The 21,429-nt window shown below is 37.6% G+C and overlaps 1 long non-coding RNA gene and 1 other non-coding gene across 2 annotated transcripts; both read right to left on the bottom strand.

Moving 5' to 3' along the window:
- Positions 1 to 2,406: 2,406 nt before the first annotated feature.
- On the bottom strand, positions 2,407 to 4,123 carry LOC124399337. The gene is made up of 3 exons (XR_006928203.1): positions 3,873 to 4,123; positions 3,674 to 3,791; positions 2,407 to 3,569 (listed from the first exon to the last, which is right to left on the bottom strand). It is a non-coding gene; the product is annotated as an uncharacterized LOC124399337 (long non-coding RNA).
- A 26-nt stretch (positions 4,124 to 4,149) lies between these two features.
- trnaq-uug lies at positions 4,150 to 4,221 on the bottom strand. Its single transcript has one exon. It is a non-coding gene; the product is annotated as a tRNA-Gln (tRNA).
- Between the last annotated feature and the right edge of the window lie 17,208 nt (positions 4,222 to 21,429).

Below are 21,429 nucleotides of genomic sequence, written 5' to 3' on the forward strand. Positions count from 1 at the left end.
CATCCATTTTCTGCCATACACTCTCTCTTACCTGAATCGATCCACCTCTTAATACCATCATTATGATGCCACGGCTATAGAAACCATATATAATATAGAGAAACGCAGTCTAACAGAGCGCCGGATCACAGACAGGAATCTCATTCAGTGAGAATAAATGGCATTAATAACGCAAGAAACTCATTGAACACAATTGCGCACATCTCCTTTCACTGTAGCCACAACTGCACCACCCGCATACATCATCACTAGCAGAAGCATCGATATTCACCTCATAAAATGACCCTGAATGTTTCTGTTCATCTTTGTGCATTTTATCAATGCATTACGGTTTTAAAATAAACGCAATTCTACAGGAAAGAAAACGCAAAAGTATAAACGGTTCATATTTTGTCCAGCTTTTCATGAAGAGTCCAGCTTGTAAACGTCCTTGTAAGTGTATCTGCGACCAAATAAATTCCTCCTTAGTCGGCCAATGTGTAATAAAAAAACAGCTATTAAATCCGCACAAATATATCTGAGCTTGTGCAGTTTGCATCAGATGAGATTTATGAGCTCTGATAAAAAAGTTTAAAATGTAAGTCTGAGTTGAGGCCAGCAGAGAAGGCCTTATTTACGACCAGGTACAACTTTATAGCTATCGATCAGGCTTACCATTATGACCACCTGCTTAATATTGTATTGGTCCCCCTTTTGCTGCCAAAACACTCCTGACCCATCAAGAATTGTCAATAATTTCTGCAGCAAAGACGTCTAGACATCACAATTTGTCAAGCACAATCAAATCCTTTTGCTTGTCCATTTTTACGGCTTCTAACGCATTAACTTTGAGGACAAAATGTATTTACTGACGGCTTATAATGTTATAATGTTATGTCTGGTCGTGTGTGTGTGTGTGTGTGTGTGTGTGTGTGTGTGTGTGTGTGTGTGTGTAATTTAATCTTTTTAGTAGTACCTAGACACTCTTTAAGCACTAATAATGTAATAACAGATTTTATTTCCTGACTTGTCCAATAAAATTTGCCATTTTGTAAAATAACTATTTGCGTTAGATTATAAGAAAGTTTGGTTTTTCCCCTAAATCACTCGAAAGTCCAATTTCCCATCTAATCACTGTTACACAACTAAACTCACTTGCATCAGTTTATGTGTCCTGTACAGTAAGTGATATTTAGTAGAGGACATGACCATATCAGATCGTATCACACTCAGACACATTCATTTGGGAAGGAGGTGCCATTGATTGTTGCTTTGGCACAAAAACTATGATGTCGTGTTTCAGTTCCTTCCCTGTTTTGTCTGGATTGTTCCACATCCCCAGTGTCTGTGCTGATACAGAGCCCAATTCACGCTTCACAGGGAGGAGGTCGTGTTCTACGAAGGAGGCCTTTTCTAAGAAAAACTCATAACTTGGGGTGAAAAAAGAAGTAAATAACTACAATAAAAAAAAACTTATTATAAAAAATTATATTATATAAAAAAATAGGGTTATTTTTATACATAACATTATTATAATATAATTTACATAATAATAATAATAATAATAATAATAATAATAATAATAATAATAATAGCAATATTATATACGTAATTGCTGGATCCAGGCTTTATCCTGGGAACTCTGGATGCTAGGTGGGAACACATCATACATGGAACACCATTGCATAAGGAAAAAGTTAAAATATAATAATAGCAAAAAATGAAATAAAATAATAATAATAATTATTATTATTATTATTATTATTATTATTATTATAAATAGTTATTGAGTGTGAGAATTGTTTTATTCATATGTTTGAAAGTAAATGCTTAGTGAATGGTTGAATCATATAAAGGAAACTAAACACGCATTTTGTGATGCAGACACACAGGGCTGGGACAAAAGGACAGGAAATAGCTCATTAAAAAACCTTGAAGCTATTCAGAAGCACAGAATTAGCACAAAGAATGGGCTAATTCTGCTTCTCTCTTCAATCATTAAAACCTTGTAGGAGTAATAATTTTAACTCTGGCAGGGATCTATAGAGAAACACTGGGACCAAAATATACAAATAAGTATTTCTCTACAGATGGTAAATCACAGTACAGTACAGTAATGTAATATTGTCACATGTTGTATTGAAGCATTTATAAATTTATTTTAATCTTAAAAACCAAAGATCGACACAGAATACATCAGAATTGTATAAAGTATATATTTGGCAACAATAAAAGCACAGAGAAGAAATCAACAAAAAAAAACAAATACATACAAATGCACAAAAACACAAACAATTTATATATCATTTATCATATTATTTACACTGTATGTATATATACATTATTTAACACTTAATCAGTAGAATTATTGTAAATATTTAATAAATAAAATGTTCATTTCGTATTTTTCCCAGTATTCCCAAGTAACCCATTTATTTTTTCCATCAGGAGCATTTTCCATAAATCCCAAAATAAATCCAGACACAGCAACAAGTCTTTTTTATAACATTTTATTCCACATCTAATCCCCATTTGCTCCTATATTCTGGAAAGATTTTCCACTTGATTTTGGATTATACATTTTAAATTTGTGTGAGATTCATTCATTCACAAGTGCGTTAGTAAAGTCGGGTACTGATGTAGGATGATGTGACGAGGCCTAAGGTGCAGCTATCTACAAAGTAGTTCCAGATCTTCACTGGATCGCATGCAAAAGATTATACTATTTTGAATCAGATATTATGATCAGTGCAACATATCACACCCTTACTGTGTTTTACACTGCATGAACAGAGCTGTATACGGACCAGTAAAGTCCTGTAAAGATTTTTGGAAATGGAAATGTCGGAAATGTCAAAATCCACATTTTGGATGTATGTCACTGACATAAACGTCCTCGCTATAACCATTAGTTGCCATGATAGATAATCTTCTAAGGGTAATTTTTTCACACCCAAGAGCAAATAGCATTTCTCCCCTGTAGCTCTTTCATGCCAGGCTCAACCCAAACTTTTGCCCAGTTCCACATCTTTTAGCTCATCCCAAAATCTTAACAGCTATTGGACCGGCATATGCATTTGCTTTTGCTTTTATTTCATTGGTTGGGCTTATAGTTCAGCCCACCCACACCCCAGAAATGTGGGCCTGCTGTGATCTACCTTACAGGTATAAATAACAATATCAAAATATAAAAATTAACAATACAATACCGAATAAAAAACAATATTTATATAATATATATATATTCACAAAATTGTAATAATACTAAAAAAAGAAAAAAAATGTAAACATTACAACTTAGAACATTATAGGTACATGAAATTAGAGTTAAATAAATAAACTCTCGTCCGACTCCCATATCACCCTGTGCCATCACACGGAAATGAGTATAGACTGCTTCCAGTTTTTCTGAAGCTCCTGGAACAGAGCTGAGAGTCTTGGGGTTTTGTGCGGAGGCAGTACAACAACCCACACCGGCCTCTCATCAGTTATGCCGTCTTCTTCATCAGACATTAAATCAAGAGTTGCTGAGTTCCAGAGATGTTTTTTTCTACATCTGTCTGGAGGACTTTACATCTGGACTCCAGCAGCTGCAAAACATAATAGAAACTGAAACAGCTGAAAAAGCTAATAGCATCTACTCTAAAGGAGTAGAAAGCAACATGTACAACATTTAGTACATTCCTGAACGTACTCTTTTTGTTTCTGTTTGACTTCGGCCAAAACTTTAACTGACTCCTTCAGCTCTGCTTTGTCAGGCTGCTAAATGTAATATTTCCCCCTCAGGGTTTCATAATGTGTCTTGCAGGATGCTGAACAGAACAAAAAATATATTATTAACATTAAATGTGTGATCCAGTGTCTTAAAATGTATTTCATAAAATGTTAAATACCTTTGAAACCTTTTACTTTTGGGGCGAGATGAAAAGACAATCTGTAAATAAATTAATATTTTGTGGGGTTGTCATAAACACTATTAACATATGAGAGGCAGCCAGCAACCATCACATATTGCTATCTTTGATCAGCTTTTTGCCATCAGACATCAGTATGTCCACTGACTTGAGTTACGTGGCTGTTTATGGACACTGTTTATGGATTTTTGCAACCTGGCTCTGTTTTTGCCTGTAAACATCCGACAAACTTGAAATTAGAACAGAGAAAAGAACAAGGTCCCACCGAGATTCGAACTCGGATCGCTGGATTCAAAGTCCAGAGTGCTAACCATTACACCATGGGACCGCCTGGAACACGTGCAGCACAAAGGGGGTATAAAATGTCTATACTAGTATCCTGGTAATTTCTTATATTATTATTATTGTTATTTATTGGCATAATATGTACTAATAATATCAAAAGTGGCGTATAATATACATGTACGCCATTTTGCACCAGCGAATCACAGCAGCATATTAGGCTAGGGCTAAATACCAAATCGCCGCACACGCCCTATATAGCTGCCCTACACTATGTAGCATTTCAGGATTAGGACTAAACCTAGTGATGCACGCAACATGTAGCGCTAAAAATGGCACGGATTATACGTTTTATAGTAGTTTCATTCAATGCCTTTTTCTAAACGCTAAATTAGCCTATGTATTGCTAACTTACTTGGTCTAATCCTGAACCGCTAACTGGTGCATTTGTAGTGCACTAGGTGTAGGCTGATTTCATAGCCATGCAGTGCAGGATATATTTGGGATTGAGCCCTTTTTTGTCGCACCCTACAGGCGGAAACTAGGATTGCAGCCAACGTGGCGGATTTTTTAAACATGGAAATATGTATTTACTTACATGTTTTAAAACGCAATATTCCTGAGTTTAAGAGTTTTGTACAGTACAGAAAACGCTCCTGTATATGAAATTAGTCTCACAAGTGTGACTGGTTGGAAACACACTTCTAGGTCTGGTTGGAAACACCTAGCTTTCAATGTTTTTTTCTTTAGAGATACATGGATGTTCCTTTTGTTTATACACAACAAACTAGGTCATGTAACAGTATTTCAATCAGACTGTCACCTCAGGCAATAACAGAAGGTTTTGGATGAATTCATTACATCACTCGTTTCTGATTATATCTGGAGAACAAACACATTTATTATATACATGTAGGTTGGATGGTAAAAGGTTTCCTAAACCAACATGACCCCATATAATTCCGTCTGGCCTGCGGCTCATTGGAACCGCCTTCACCATAAAAAAAAAAACAATGAGCCAAAGCATACATCCAAGCTCTGTAAGAGTTCTTCAATGAGCAAAGAGACGGCTGGAGTGTTATCTATTATGGAATGGCCTGCCCAGTCACTGCACTTAAATCCTAATTAACTGCTCTGGGATGAACTGGATCACAAAAAAGAAATCTTCAACTAGTAAACTTGTGTACACTAGGCAAGTTTTACAAGAGGCACGACCAAGTATTTCAGCTGAATGTTTGAGGAAACGAATTTTCCAGATGCAGAGAGTGTTTAAAGCTGTCGTTCATGCGAAAGGAGAATTTTGCAATGAACGTAAAGCATTTATACATTTGATTGGTCAAAATGATTTTTAATACTATTAAATACCATTTATGACCTAGTAACGAATAGAACATGCATGTTTCCACACCTTTTGACAAGCTCTGTACATGGAAATGATATTTTTCCAATGGACGTACAATAACCACATGTGTATATCTTCTATCGCCACTAGAGGGAGTTGTTCTCCCAAGTCTTCATCCAGCACTACCTGCAGGACCTGCCTCTCTTCTGTAAGTGCAACAAGCACGTATATATATTTCTTTCTAATATTGTACTTTTTATCGGAGGAAAAACAAATTTTGTTTCGATCAGCTGCTTGTTTAGTGCATAACGTTTCTTTTGTCCCGAACTAGTGAAGGCAGTGTACCGTATTACTTGCCCAAAGTCCTTTAATTCCCACAGCTGGATTTCTGACTCATTCATATAGAGTTTTTGAGAACTAATTCTAGACCCCTGTATCCTGTAAAAATAATATTTGAAGCTCTTCTTCTTCTTCTTCTGTACAAAAGCAAGTTGTTCTCTGATGACCATTTATTATAATTTTTGCTCTGTAGGATTATCGTAAATGTAAATCAACGCATCAATCAGTCATAATTTTGGATAATCAGAGTTAATTGAACAGCATTAATAGATGACCTTGAGCTGAGCTGAGATTGAGCTGAGCCATGCGTGCAAAGTTTTTTTCCAAAATTGCAGATGCGTGTCTTTATTCTGGTTTATATATATTTTTTATTTATATATAAGTTTAGTATCAATTATTACAAAAACCTGCTACAAAGCAGCACTTTGCAAGCTTCAAGTTTAATAATAATTTAATTTCAAAATTACCTTTCAAAATGGAATTTACAATATCATTGTGCAGTAGATCTCCTTTGCCTCATTCCCCTGAGACCCTTATTTAAAATTTATGGGTTAGAAATTTGTATTAATCCAAGCTGGACCAATACTTTGCCTCATTTGCTCAAAATTCGACACAATAAATAGTTTTGAACTGAATACATTATGTACCTACTTTGTTGTTGTAATTTACTTCCCAGCCACCAGGGGTCTCCAAAACACGTCACGTTCACTTTTATGGGTACTTTTACGTGATTGTAATACTTTTCTTTTGAATCTCATATTTTGTTTGCATATGTTTGGACATAGTTGTTTCTTTCTAAAGCCACCCTTTTTGTTTCTTTCATTGTCTTTCATTGTCTTTTCTCAGAAGTCTTTAATCTTCTGTATCTCTTGATCTGAATGGATTCAAAGCCTTTCCCAGGAACATTATGTGTGATGCCGGAATACACCCTGGACGTGACAACAGCAATTCACATAGCTTCACACACACACACACACGCACACACACACACACACACACACACACACACATACACACACACACACACACACACACGGGCTTGGGGCAATTTAGAGTACTTGTGGGGAGTATTTGTTGGAAGATGGAAGGAAACTCGAGATCCTGGGAAACCACAAGAACATGGGGAGAACATGCAAAGCTACACATAGACAAGACTCACACTGATGTTATATGTAAATGTTACATTTCTACTAATTCTGTATATCAATATGACAGGATGTCATGTTGGTTTTTTTTGCATTTACTTAATGTTATCTTTGTGAATACAGTCCCCATCACAAGCAGCAGAGGGCTCAACAAACAACAAAACAGCTCCTTTAGTTACAAACTCGTCCCTGAAAACTCACACTATCAAACCTTGATGCTCAATGCACCCATTCTTTTTGAGGATTCGTTTCCCCAGACCTTTTCACTGGCATTTAATTCTGCCAGGAACATTTACCTGAGCTTAATATCTCTAGCATGGCCTTTCCAAACACAAACCAAAAAAACAAAAAAAAACAAACCCACCACAACTCTTACACAACAACTTGCTGGCATGTATGTATATTTATGGAACAAAATTTTAACTACAGATGCCACTGCTATTTGTGTGTGTTTAAATCCAAAGCACTTCTTTCTACACTTAAAACACACAAGTCTTTGGTCTAAAAAAAAAAAAATCACCCCATCAGTAGGCTATGGGCAAACAAATAAATTACCCTGGCTGGCAGTTTGGTACAGTGTGCCGACTGTCTGCCCAGAATCCCAGCACTGTCCGAGGGAGCGCAGTGCAAACAGAAAAGCTTTGCCGGTTCCAGTGTGGCTTCAGTTCTGGCAAGTCGGACATTTCCAACATATTCCAGCCAAATGCACCACAGTGTCCAGTTTAGCTTAGCAATTTTCTACTCCATTGATGCGGTTCAGTTCGGATGCCATAACGTTGCCACCCAGGCATCATCCAACCATCGTCTCTCAGAAAGAACATTAAAGGCCACAACAGGCCAGATTTATAATGCCAACAATAGTATTTGGTGCTTTAATACAAAATGTGCTTCCAATTTTACATTCTAATTCTCATCAGACACTTGCAATTCTCAATATTACTGTCATAAAAAAAACATGCCTACAAACAATTCTGAGGCATAATCTCGCCCATCCTATCAAAACAAAGGTGATCCAAAAGCCTAGAGGGTGCAGTCATACTTGATCCTGCAACTCTTGTATGGACTAACCAAATGTGCAGGGGGGTGGGGTCAGACCTGATCTGTACCTTACCAGGATAGAGTGAAATGAAATGAAAAACTCAAGGGTATTCAGTTACAGGTAATCCAGCTCCTCTTGTATTGGTAGAGTCCAATCTAAAGTCCAGGGGATAGAGTCAAACCTAATCCAGTATCTTTTACCAGGACATCAGGGCTGGAACCAGACAAGAATCAGCTTCAGCTCCTCCATCCAGGACAGAGTTGATCCAAAGGGACAGTGCGTGGGCTTGGACGTGATCCAGCTCCTCCTACATTATGTGGAGTAAAACAATCAGGTCGGTGGAGACAATTCAATATTAGACGAGTGGATCAGACTAGGCTAAGGGCTGGGGTTATTAAAGGAATTGTGTCAGATCCAGTTCCACTGCTTGGACTTTTGATGCTGCCAAATATCTGCTTGAAATATTTTTGCCTCCATTAATGGCTCACCCACTCCACCTCCCAGCTGGAACTAAAGAAGCGTACTAATTATATTTTACATGGCAAAAACCCTCTCCCTTTGACAAGCACTACAGGGACTTAAAATGAATGTCTTTCACTCAAGGCTCTTATTTATTTTTTTTTCTTCTCACGTTTATTGCAAAATATAATCATAGTATCTAATTTGCACACGATCTCCATAAATCTGTAACAACTACAGTTGATGCCTAGTCACCCACCTCCCAGATACCCCCAAGGGTGAGACACATATGGCATGATATTAAATTACATATTAAAAACTGTAAAAAATGCTGTCATGTAAAAAATTTTATTTGCTTTGTTTCAAGCTACTGTTCACAATTGTTACGTTCTCTCTATAGGCCCTGCCCCAAGCTAAACCGCTTGGCTCTGCCTCTTTTCCTATTGCCTCATATACATTGTATGATTTTGGGCCGTCCCAGAAACAATATAGGGGTTCCTAAACAGTGGGCATACGTCATACTCTAAGAGTAAGTCTCAAAGTTTTGCTTCCAAAGATTCGAAAGATAAGTTTCTATCAGTGTCAGTAATTCTGACTAGTCAATAAACATGCAGCGTGACATGACATACTGATGAACACAACATGGCGCTAAATCTCGATTGAAAAGAGCTAAAAGGAAAACAGGAATGTAATCTCCGCTTACTATTATGTATGCTTACCTCAAACTCCCTTTGCAAAATCTGGCATCCCAAGTTTTTCCCTAGCCATGGCTCTGTCTATATTTTCATCCTCCACCACCTCCTCTGCTTTTTTGCAGTACACATATAAACCACAATTGCCGAAGCATGATTCATAATGCTCTATTAGTTTACCACAAGCACATGCTGATTCCGTTTGAATTATTTCATACCAACTTGCATCCTGGCATACGATTCAATAGGTGACATCGTCGTACAGTCTACATACATATGTTTTCTAGATCCGTGTCCGCATCGTGTTTGGTAATGATCTTATAGGATTGTTAAAACCGCCTGAAAAAGGTATAAAAAGGCAAGGATTTCATTATTCTTATGCGTCAGATGAAGCTGCGGGGATTGTTAAGGGGAAGATGTTGTCAATTACGTTAAGATGTTGTCAATTGTTGTCCCTTACAGGCAGCAGAGGACATTTAAAAAAGTCAGAAACAACTCCTTTAAAGAGGTTTCAGAGGAATCATTCACTTGGATTTATTAAGGACGAATAACAGCCAAAAACAACAACACATACAGAGTTACAAAGCACATAGCGTTGTTAGTGACAAAAAAATGGATACCTGAGAGTGAGCGTAAAGATAGCACAGGGCATGATAGACATGAAAGAGGGTAACTGAAAGGATAATCAGGCTGTAATCCACTTCAGACACAAAGACAGAGAGACATACTGTTTATATACTGTGTATATATATATATATATATATATATATATATATATATATATATATATATAGAGAGAGAGAGAGAGAGAGAGAGAGAGAGAGAGAGAGAGAGAGAGAGAGAGAGAGAGAGAGAGAGAGAAAGAAATGCATGAGGTCAGATTCTGTGCAGAGCTCCAGAGTTGACATAAATAGTGCGACACGGTTTGTTCTTCTACCAAACCTGTTTTAAAAATAAAAAAATAAAATAACCAGAACCCACACTGCGTCATCGACTCGGCTTTTCGGCCTTGCGTTTCAACCGAGCTTCGAAGGAAAAAAGGGAGACTGATAGAAGATGAAAAAGACGAAGACAGGGTGTGTCTTGTAATTCAGTGTACAATCTTTTCATGTCATGTTCTCCAGGGCAGCATCGTCCAAGCTGAGAAATGGTGTAATTTTCTAAGTATAGTCCTGGCAGAGGGAACAGATTCTCCAGCCTGCCAGCCTGAACTTGGACAATGTTCCGGAACGGGAAGTTATTATAAGGACAATAAAATCACACACCTCATGTGATCATGTTTACCAATATGCTGTACTGGTGCGCATATACGAGACAAAGTAATATCCTGCTTTCTGACCTCCAATGAGCTCATTTAATAATGCTACAGTATATAAATGCTAATTTGTCTAGCTAGCTAATAAAGCAGTTATGGTAAAATTAGAAAACTTTGCCTACTAGGGGAAAAGTGGCTGAAAATTAGTATTAAAAAATGTTAGTTTTATTGAAAATGTAATTTGAGATCGCACAAAACAGATATGAAGGTAACACACTAAACTGCAAAACCTAGCTAGCTAGCATAAATGCGGTTAGGCTAATCAACACTGGAGTATATATACATTTTTATATGTTTTCAATTATTCCTTTGTTTGATAATGTGATACAAATAATAGAAGGAATAGAAGAAGCTATTGCAATAGCCGCTATATATTTTATAAACCTTATAAACTTATTGTTTATTCAAAGTAGAACATAGAAAACAAATCACATTTTAAAAATGAGGACATTTTAAGGAAGGGTATTTTGAATGTGATGGCCACAACATATCTCAAAAAAGTTGGGATGGACACAACAAAAGGCTGGAAAAGTAAATGTTGCTGAAAAGAAACGACTGGGGAAACATTTTTTAGATGAATTTCTTAATAGTTAAATAATAATTTAGAATATTTCCCTAATAGTTACTTAAAATACAATTGCAAAGACTTTAAATATCTCATCATCTACAGTACATGGAAATTTCAAAGAATGTATTATAGATACTTAAAGTCAATTATTTCATATTTATTTATATATATATATATATATATATATATATATATATATATATATATATATATATATATATATATATATATAAAAACCTGGATATATTACAGCCAGTATTGTCTAAATAACTGGCAACGAAAGTGAGTACACCCTAAGTGAACATGTCAATACTGGGTCTAAAGTGTCAATATTTCATGTGAGCACCATTATTATCAAGCACTTCTTTAATCCTCCTGGGCATTATATTCACCAGAGCTGCACAGGTCCTTGCCGGGATCCTTTTCCACACCTCAATAATGACATCACAGAGCTACTGGATGTTAGACACATCGCGCTTCTCCACCTTGCGCTTGAGGATGTTCCACAGGTGCTCAATATGGTTTAGGTCTGGAGACATACTTGGCCACTCCATCGCCTTCATCTTCAGCACTGACAAGCGAACCTTACAACCTCTAAATCAGTGCTGTCTGTTTTTTTGAAGCAGCTTCTGCACCTGATGCACAGCACAAGATGGACCCTTGCGAGGTCTGTTCCTAGTGAAACCCGTCTTGGTAAACCTTTGTATGACCCTGGCCACTGTACTGTAAATCAGTTTCAGGGTGTTACAGATCTTCTTATAGCCTCGTTCATCTTTATGGAGAGCAACAATTCTAATTCTCAAATCCTCAGAGGGTCTTTGCCATGAGGTGGCATGAACATCCAGTGGTGAGAGAATTGGACTCAAAGCACCAAATTGCTTTAATACAAGATACACAAATTTGTATGGTTCTGTCAAGCAGACAAAAACATAACCATGATGAATAGGACATGTGGCTTTGCATGGTTACACGATGTACAGCTGTTATCGCTTAGGGTGTACGCACTTTTCTTGACAGTTATTTAGACAATAATGGCTACATGTTGAGTTATTTTTAGAGACAGTAAATCTGTACTGCTATACGAGCTGCACACTGACTCCTCTAAAATATATTCAAGTTTAATTTCTTTAGTATTGTCCCTTGAGAAGAAATACTTAAATGCTTGCTAAAAAATAGACATTTTATTTATATATAATTGCAGGGGACCTTATACTTTTTTAATCCATTTATGGTTATGTGTCATGTTTCACTCTTTTCAACTCACTCGTGATGCCAAAGCGTGGCTTACATGTCATGTTAGCGATAAGCCGAGAAAATGACGGGGTAGGGAAAAATCAACAGTGGAGTATTCAATACTATCATTATACAATCCAGTTAAATATATTTCTGAACATATCCCAGCTTTGCAGGAAGCCAGGGTTGGATGTTTATCAGTATTATAGAACTCCTGCAGTATTCAAAGGTTTTGAGGGTCTTGGCTTGGCAGCGCTCAGGCCTTGAAATTTCAACCCTCAGATCAATAAGCCTGAAAAACCTCAACTGCTGAGGCATCACTGCTCATGCAGCTAAAATTAAAATAAAGTAATGACTTGTGTCTGTTTTTTTTTTTTGTTTGTTTTTTTATCCCAGCCTGACCTCAGCCTCCTGATTCGAGCATGGAAAGCATTCAAGATAACCCCACATGCGTATGTGTTTAAAAAATGCGTTCACCTTTGAAACACAGGCACCCAGCGATCATGTGCAGGAATTAACCAGAGGATCATATAGGCTGGTCACTCAGGCCTCGGTAAAACTCACTGTGTGTACCGCACTTTATTAGCGGTGCTGACCTTTCGTCTACATGCCCATGAACCCATGGCTGACTTGGCCACGTACCAAACGAAGCAGCAATCTCAGGGCGTGCTACGTTTATAGATATCACACCATGATAGCTCAGCTAAGTTCAGGAATGTGACTACAGCAGATCATTTTAAAGCTATAATAGTCGGCGGGATCCCTGCTGTCAGCGGTACCGTCAGGCAAATCCTGCAAATGAATACGTGCATTCCATTATCCTTTATGAATCATTGTCTTGTTTTCAGCTCAACACTTGATCAAAGTTGCTTTCGGCTTTCTTGAATCCGGTACTAAGCGTAGCTCGGAGAACACAGTCTAACGGATTATCCTCTGAGTCTAAAACCCCAGGAGGTCAGTTAAGGGGAAAGATTGAAACTGGAACTTTTTATGTATATAACAAGCTTGCCGATACACAAATATGTGCCTGAAGCTCTGGACCTGTTAAAATATCTAAACAAGTGTGCCCAAAAGACTAACACAAGCCACATGTGATACATTCCAGCTTTCATTCACTCATCCTTAGTTACTGCCTAGTCAGGATTGTGTTATTTTATATACCGAATTTCCTGAGTTACGATGGAGATGCGTTTTGATGACCCCATCTTGAATTTGTTAATAATTTTACAAAATTAAGTACGTAATTTAGCAAAACCAAGCAATTTACAGTACCATACTAAATAGCACAGTTAAAGATGTACACAGAACGATGTCTTTTGGCACACTGACTTAAGAAGGTCAGTGCTCCCTGTGACTGTGCATGCAGCCTTGTGTTGCTATCTGTTGGTGTGTTACAAAACTAGTCTTGAACTTTCTTGATACACCTCGTATATATATATATATATGTGGCAGCGGGCGCTTGGACAAGCACTGGTTCCAGAGTGGAGGGCGGAGCATACGCTGCTACGTTTGCTACATTTGCATATTCTGGAAAAGAGAGCCAATCATTTTTTTAAAAGTATCTCAGCTAGTTAAATAGTACATTTCTCAGTACAAAATCTATAGAAATCGAGCAAACCTTTTTCAGATTAGGCCACACCCACATAACAGGTATCCGAATAAAGGTATTCGAAGGCATCATTAAAACATTGTCGCTTTATTTAAGATTCTCAAATGATGTGGCTTCAAAGAATTTTCTAAACAAAGGCTATGAGATGCTGTTTTTCATGAGTAGTCAAATGTTCCAGTCTGACTTCATTAGCAAGGCATTTCCAAGGTCACACAACTGATTCTCTCTGAATGCTTTTTACAGTTTTTTGATTATTCTTTGTTGTGGATGAATTTTGAAAGAGATAAGTGGTTTCTGCAATACCTGGACCAGCACATCTTGCACCAACACCCACAGCACTTAGTTTTTTTTTAATTCTGCTGTTTGATGTGGCTTTACCACCTTGAGGAGAACCACGTGATCTTCATGCACACATTGCGACACCATCTCTTTTAAGCACACCTGAGAGATATCATGAGAGATAACATGAAGCAGCCTGTCATACCTTTATTATTTTTTTTTTATTATTCATAGCTGGAGAAGCAAGTAACACCAAACTTTTTTTTTTTTAACCTTCTCGCATTATTTTGTCACTTTAACACGTTTTGTTCCCAGCTGTTCAGCTAGATGCGATTCACAACGTGAAATTAGAGTACAGTACGTTTTTGTATTCCACTAGCTGTGTTAGTTTTTATTTTTATAGCCCAATCTCACAGGTATGCTTTTATAAAAGCACTAATGGACAGAATATGCATGTGATCAGCCAAATTCCTAGTTTTTCATGGAGCTTACAGAAAGATTTGGCCAGTGATTTGGTTCCACAGAGAAACGGTTTTATAATGCTTTTTTCGACACAAAATGGCGGCTTTGCGATCATTTCTCAGCTATTATTTTGCACTGTTATGGACTTCCTTTCTGACTTCTCCTCTGTCACTCTCTCCTTCTCTCTCTCTCTCTCTCTCTCTCTCTCTCTCTTGCCTTTTCCCAACCCAACATTCCAGCTCGAATGTTTGCACCTTGACCCCTTTCCACACTGTTTGTGAGGAGTGCTTCTGGCCGGCATGCTGTCTTGCATATCGTCACAATGAGGCCTGTGCAGGGTGTGTGTGTGTGTGTGTGTGTGTGTGTGTGTGTGTGTGTGTAAGAGAGAGAGAGAGAGAGAGAGAAAGTGAGAGAAAGACAGAAAGCGAAAGAGAGAGAAAGAGAGAGAGAGAGAAAGTGAGAGAGAGAGAGAGAGAGAAAGTGAGAGAGACAGAGAGAGAAAGAGAGAGAGAGAGACGTGGCCATTTCGTTAGTGACGTTGTGAAACACACAGCATTGATCAGAAACTGCAGAGTGATGAGACCCCATCTCGGGCCTTCCCTCCCTCCCTCCTTCTTTTGTTCATGCTCCTCTCCTTCCTTCAGTCCTCCTTTTCTCTTCGCCCTCATTTTTTTTCATCTTTATTACACTGTTGCATCTTGTCCCTTTTTTCACACTTTTATAATGACATCATTTTCGACCTATTATTTTCCTAGGCCTCAGAGACACCAAGATGACATGGCAGTTTTTGTATTTTCATAGTTTCATACTCTGAGGCAACTTGGAATGATGACATCCTGGAGTCACTGCTGGAGTCACATCCTGGAGTCACTACTACTAAAACAAAGAGCAAATGTGAAATTGTGTACAGTCTTTTCAGGGATGTAACACAATAGTAATGCACAGGAAAAGCAAGTACACACAAGTGGGAAGCACAATTTTGCATTTTATTCTTTCCTGCTCGCCACAGTTGTAACGAGTGCTTATTTATCACTTTTTTAAGTTGGTTCCTGTTTCATTCCCATTCTGACACTTGATCTGAACATCACCTGAGGCCTGGACCTGTATGTACTGTATCTGAGCAAGTGGTAAGGGGAAATGGTAGGTCAAAGGTTAAGATGCTGAATTTCTAATCAGAATGGCCCTGAGTTTAAACCTCAGCTGCTGGGCCCTTGAGGGAGTCCATCAACCCTTAAAGTGTTTAGGTTTAATAAGTAAATTTGAAAAAGTGCATCTTATAAATGGCATACATATAAAGGTATTTAATCTAGCAGAATAAACAAAGGCCACATTTGTGATACTTTCGTTCATTCATCCTTAGTAACTGTCTGGTCGGGTTTGTAGTGTTTCATATTTGGCTATTTATGTATTTATTAATATTTCTTTGGGAAAAAAACAATAACATTTGTTAGAAAATACCTCAGGTAATAATTAAATACTATTTGAGTCAGCAATATTTTTAAGCACATATAGAAATGTAATAAAACCTTTTTGGTTTGGGACACACCCACATCTGATTTGATTTAATATACAGATACTGGACAAATACACCGTTTTTTGTTGTACTGTATTTGTATATGATGAGTTTGTAATTGTACACCAGGCAGCTTATGCTCAATCTTCTAACCTCCCACTCTGTGTTTTTCCCCCTCAAGTTTTCACACTTTCAATCCATCTTTTATTATTATTTTTATTCCCTAACAATTTCTTAAAATCTATGAGAGATGTTTTCACCAGTAATTGCATAAGAACCTTGTGTTATTCCTTGTGTACATCCATTGACAAGAACAATATTGCTAGCGTTAGTGAAAAGAGCATTGTATTTGCATTGTTTTTCTATAAGCGGCTTTGCAGATGAGGTCTAAAAAAAGAACAGAAATCCCAGGAATGTACATCTGAGAGTAACCCTGTTATGTGGGATAGGTTTTTTTTTTATTGGCCTACGCTACACTATAGAAACTATAGAGTGGTTCAATTGTCTTTCTACTGTATATTAAGTAAATAGGTCAGATGTTTCAATTTGTTTGATTCAGTTGCCCTTGTCTCTGTTGTTATAGAGCTGCTGACTATTGTATCTTGTCTGCTTCTCTGATGTGGACCTCTTCTCTGATGTTGCATCTCTCCAGTATTTCTCATCTAAAAGTTAGATTTTACAGATGTTTTCCTTTATTATTACAAGTTGTTAAATAGGGTATGCTCGAAAATGTATTTTATGTCCCAAAAAATGTAGGACAAGAGTTTTAAAAATTTGTTGGAGTGTTACAATACTAATAAAACCTGCAAAATCAACACAATTTCTGCTGATATTAATTTATCATAACTGCACTTTACCTTAAAAACATAGAATAGCAGTAAAAGTAGAATAGAACAGAGTAAAGTAGAATAGAGTATGCTAGAGTAGTAAAAGAGAATAGCAGTAATAGTAGTATAGAACTGAATAGAGTAGTAGTAGAGTGGAATAGAGTAGCAGTAGTATATTAGAGTACAGTATTCCTAGTGTATAGTAGAATAATTTAGAACAAAGTAGAATAGAGCCTGCAAGAGTAGAATAATGTAGAATAGCGTATGATAGAGTAGCACGAATAGAATAGAATAGAATAGAATAGAATAGAATAGAATAGAATTGAATATGTTAGAGTAGAGCAGTCTCAGTGTAGAGTAGAATAATGTAGAATAGAGTATGTTAGAGTAGCACAAATAGAATAGAATTGAATAGGAGAATGTTAGAGTAGAATAGAATAGAATAGAATAGAATAGAATAGAATAGAATAGAAGATTTTAGAATATAGTAGAGTAAAATAGAATAAAATATGTTAGAGTAAAGTAGTAATAATGGAGAGTAGATTAGAGTAGAATAATGTAGAATAGAGTATGTTAGAGTAGCACAAATAATAGAATAGAATAGAATAGAATAGAATAGAATAGAATAGAATAGAATAGAATAGAATATGTTGGAGCAGAGTAGTACTACAGTAATAGCAAATGTTGTCAGAACGACCACAAAATCCATGACTACAACGACTTCACAAGACGCACACAAACCTCACAATAACAAATATAAATAAATATGATCGATATTATTGTATTGTTTATCATCTTTCTAAATATTCATTATTGGGCCTGTGTGCCCATTCTTTCCCTCAAATCTGCTTCACTGAGCAGCTTTGGAATCCTCTCAGTGAGCTACCTTTCTGCACATTAGATTGGATCTTCCGGCAGTCCCATTTATCAGGTTTGTGGCACTCGGCTCCTAGCAATTACACAGAAGTCCTTTGTTTACTCTTTCTTTCAGGTTTTTTTTTTTTATCTAACTTTTAAATACCATCTAAATGCCCTTTATTGAGCATGCTACAAGCTTCAGACCCTTAAAGTTCATCGTTATCTAAATGTTTGGCAGTATGCAACTCACTATAAAAATGCATTCATGCGTTCTCGTATGTTCTTTTTTTTTCCCCCCAAGACAAGGACATCCATCTGAGATCATTTTCATTTCCAAGTATCACCTGAATTGTTTCTATTCTGGATTTGTTTGTTTTGTTTTTTCGTTTATTTCAGGAAAACCCGCGTGTGCTTTGACCTTTTAAGTAACACGTTCTTAATTCTTCACCGATTCCGCCTCATCCGTTGTCATGACGACAGTTTCCTATTTATGTGCGGTTGGATTTGTGAAGGCGTTAGGACTCCGCTGCACTCCGTGCCCTCTGCGTGAATTTCTCACCGCACCTTTGGGTCAACGGTCACGCACCACCTCCTCCTGCTCTAAAAATGCCATTGTTATGATGTACGTGCTCATGTATGAAACTGAAATGAGTTTCTGTTTTGCATAAGACATTAACTTTTAGTGAAAGGGAAATTTTTTGTTTTTTAATGAACTTAAAACCAGTTACACTTGAAGAATCCACGCCACACACTCGGATTTAGGCGCAGCAGAAAACATCTCACCAAAGATAACGGTATATGCTTGCTTAGCGTAGTTCAGAGAATGCTGACATCGTTAATTTTAGCACGTCAGGTGGCATTGCTAATCACAAATCCTATCAAGCATTAGTAGCAGCAGAACTCAAACACTTGGATGTTACAAGGTAAGAAGGTCACGCGAATCCTGCCACTATTCGAATTCATTCGTCCTCTCCCAGGGTTTTGCATTCTGCACTGATAGAGGACACCCCAACTGGAAGCATGTAGTGCATTGTGGCAGAGCAGTGAAGAACTGGGTTACGTCAATGGGCACAGGTATAAACAGAAACACACACAAATTTCCATTAGTTAATGAAATTCAGCTGAATTGACACTTCCTGATTGCCAGACTAACAGAGCGGTTTGAAAGCTTTACACAGGAAAACCGCACCAACTCAAACCATCTGCCCATTGTTTTAGAAATCAGAATTGGTCGAGCATGTTGTGGTTAACTTCTCAAGGAATCCTGTTCAAGGTAGAATCTCTGACCAACTTTAACCAGTGGTGGAATGGTACATACGTTTGATGAAATGTACACCCTTCTATACTGCTGATTAGAAGTTCAGGAGCTCAAATCGGAGCTCAACTCTGTTGTCACTGCTAACATTTAATCAGGAACACTTCTAAAATATGTAAATGAGATAACTGTATGTCTGCCAAATCTAATGCCACCTGATGGGATTTCCGAGCCACCATGCACAATATAGAGAACTGAACTGAATTGTGAATTTTTACATTTTCAACACATTGCTTATTTGATATAGCAACATACTGACACGATTTGAGTCCCGGCTATACCACCCTTGGGCCCTTGAGCAAGGCCCTTAATTTCTGAGGTAATTACAAGTAGTGTACATTTCTATCACAATTTGTTCGTCTTTGATGGGCTTCATTTAAATTATTGCTGTAATTTTTCTTCTGTTATTTGTTATTGCATTGTGTACAGTTTGGAACTTTATGTTGAGGATGGTTGATGTTTCCTGTCAAAAAAATTACCAGTGTCAAAACTATTAGAGTTGAAGTTGTAATTTCTGTAACATCTAACAACAGACATCTTTGGGACTTCTTAGTGGAATGATAAGCTGCTTTGTAGCCTGAGAAAAACTACCTGAGATGGCATGAGAAAGAAACCTTGAGAGGAACCAGACTCAAAAGGGAACCTCGTCCTCAACAATTTGTTTTGTTTACATTTTTGCTACTGTTCACTTTGTCTCTTTAAAACAGGTTTACTGGCGGAGCTATTTTGTGTTTTGTTCATTGTCTTGCACTGTCCTGTGTGGTCTTGCACTGTCTTGTGTTGTCTTTGCACTGTTTGCACCAGGTTGCACACGCATTTTATGTGGCGAGGACACTTACTAGTCCTTAGCCCTGTGTTTTCTGTTTCTGTGATTGTTGTTGTATGTAGCATCAGAGTTCTGGAGGAACGTTGTTTCATTTCACTGTGTACTGCGTCAGCTATAAATGGATGAAATGACAATAAAAGCTTCTTGACTTGACTTGACTTGATCTGGGAGGCACCAAACCAATCATTTCCGATAAGAACACACAACAAGGGAGGTGGTTAAGGCATTGAGCAAGGCCCTTAACCTTCAGGTGCTCAGCTGTAAGTAAATGTAAATGTATAACATGTGAATGGGGGCAATCAGGTGGATGTGGTGTAAAGCAAAATGGTCTGAAAGTTTACTGAAAGTTTTTTGAAGATCGTTTCCTTCCTTCTTTCCAGTCGATTTATTTCTCAGCTGGTGGAGGATCAGGGCATGGTGCCTGTGTTAATTTCTCTTCAGTGCTTTCCACTCATCAAACACATTCAGTGATAAAGATAGACAATGGCATTTACACAGGGCCCTTTTTATTTCACCATTCAAGGCTCTGCACTAGTTCTGCAGCCCACATCGCTTCAACGCCCACGTACGCACGGTGTTGGTTTTTCCAGCTGAACGGGAAGGACGGCAGGTCTGAGGACGGAGAGATGGCCAGCGACTGGTGCTTTCTCCACAGACGTGTTAAACACCTTGGTAACACGAACACTCTGCTGCTAACGTAATTTACGGCACCCAGGAGGAGTGACTGACGATACAGGGGTAGATTATTTGCATGAGTACAGCACGAGACAGCGGTATTGGGCAGCAGGTTTTGTGTGTGTGTGTGTGTGTGTGTGTGTGTGTGTGTGTGTGTGTGTGTGTGTGTGTGTGTGTATGTGGGCTTGCTATGCACACTACATACATTCCTGCCTAAGCGAAGAGACAACAATCTTCCTCTGAACTTTAGTCATCACTTCATATCTAGGCATATAAAGTGGCCTAGATTTTAGCACGCACACACACACACACACACACACACACACACACACACACGCACACTCACAAACACTTACACTTATGACTTATTACAAGACTGTAGGACAATACGGCAATATTATTACAATAACTGTAGGACATTTTGTTCTCGTCCCTCAACAATCTGTCTGTCTGACTTTTAAATAAAGAAATACAATTATTTTCATGCATTTTTTATAAAAACCGGTTTAAAACGATATTTTATCTCATACATAACATTTATTTCTCCCACAAAGTCGACTGTTTCATGTACGTTTTATCGCATGTTTCGTTTTTTTCCCACTTAAAAATACACGCCACATCTTTACAGGAAATATTTGGAATATTCCAGATATTCTTTGGTATCCAGATTTTCTTTATGTTATGAGAAAGACAAACATGATGAATTGTGGAGAAATATCCTCACTCGACCAAGCTGAATCCACCACCACCGTGCTTCT

Source organism: Silurus meridionalis, chromosome 16 (assembly GCF_014805685.1).
Source record: "Silurus meridionalis isolate SWU-2019-XX chromosome 16, ASM1480568v1, whole genome shotgun sequence".
In the NCBI taxonomy this organism is placed as follows: Eukaryota; Metazoa; Chordata; class Actinopteri; order Siluriformes; family Siluridae; genus Silurus; species Silurus meridionalis.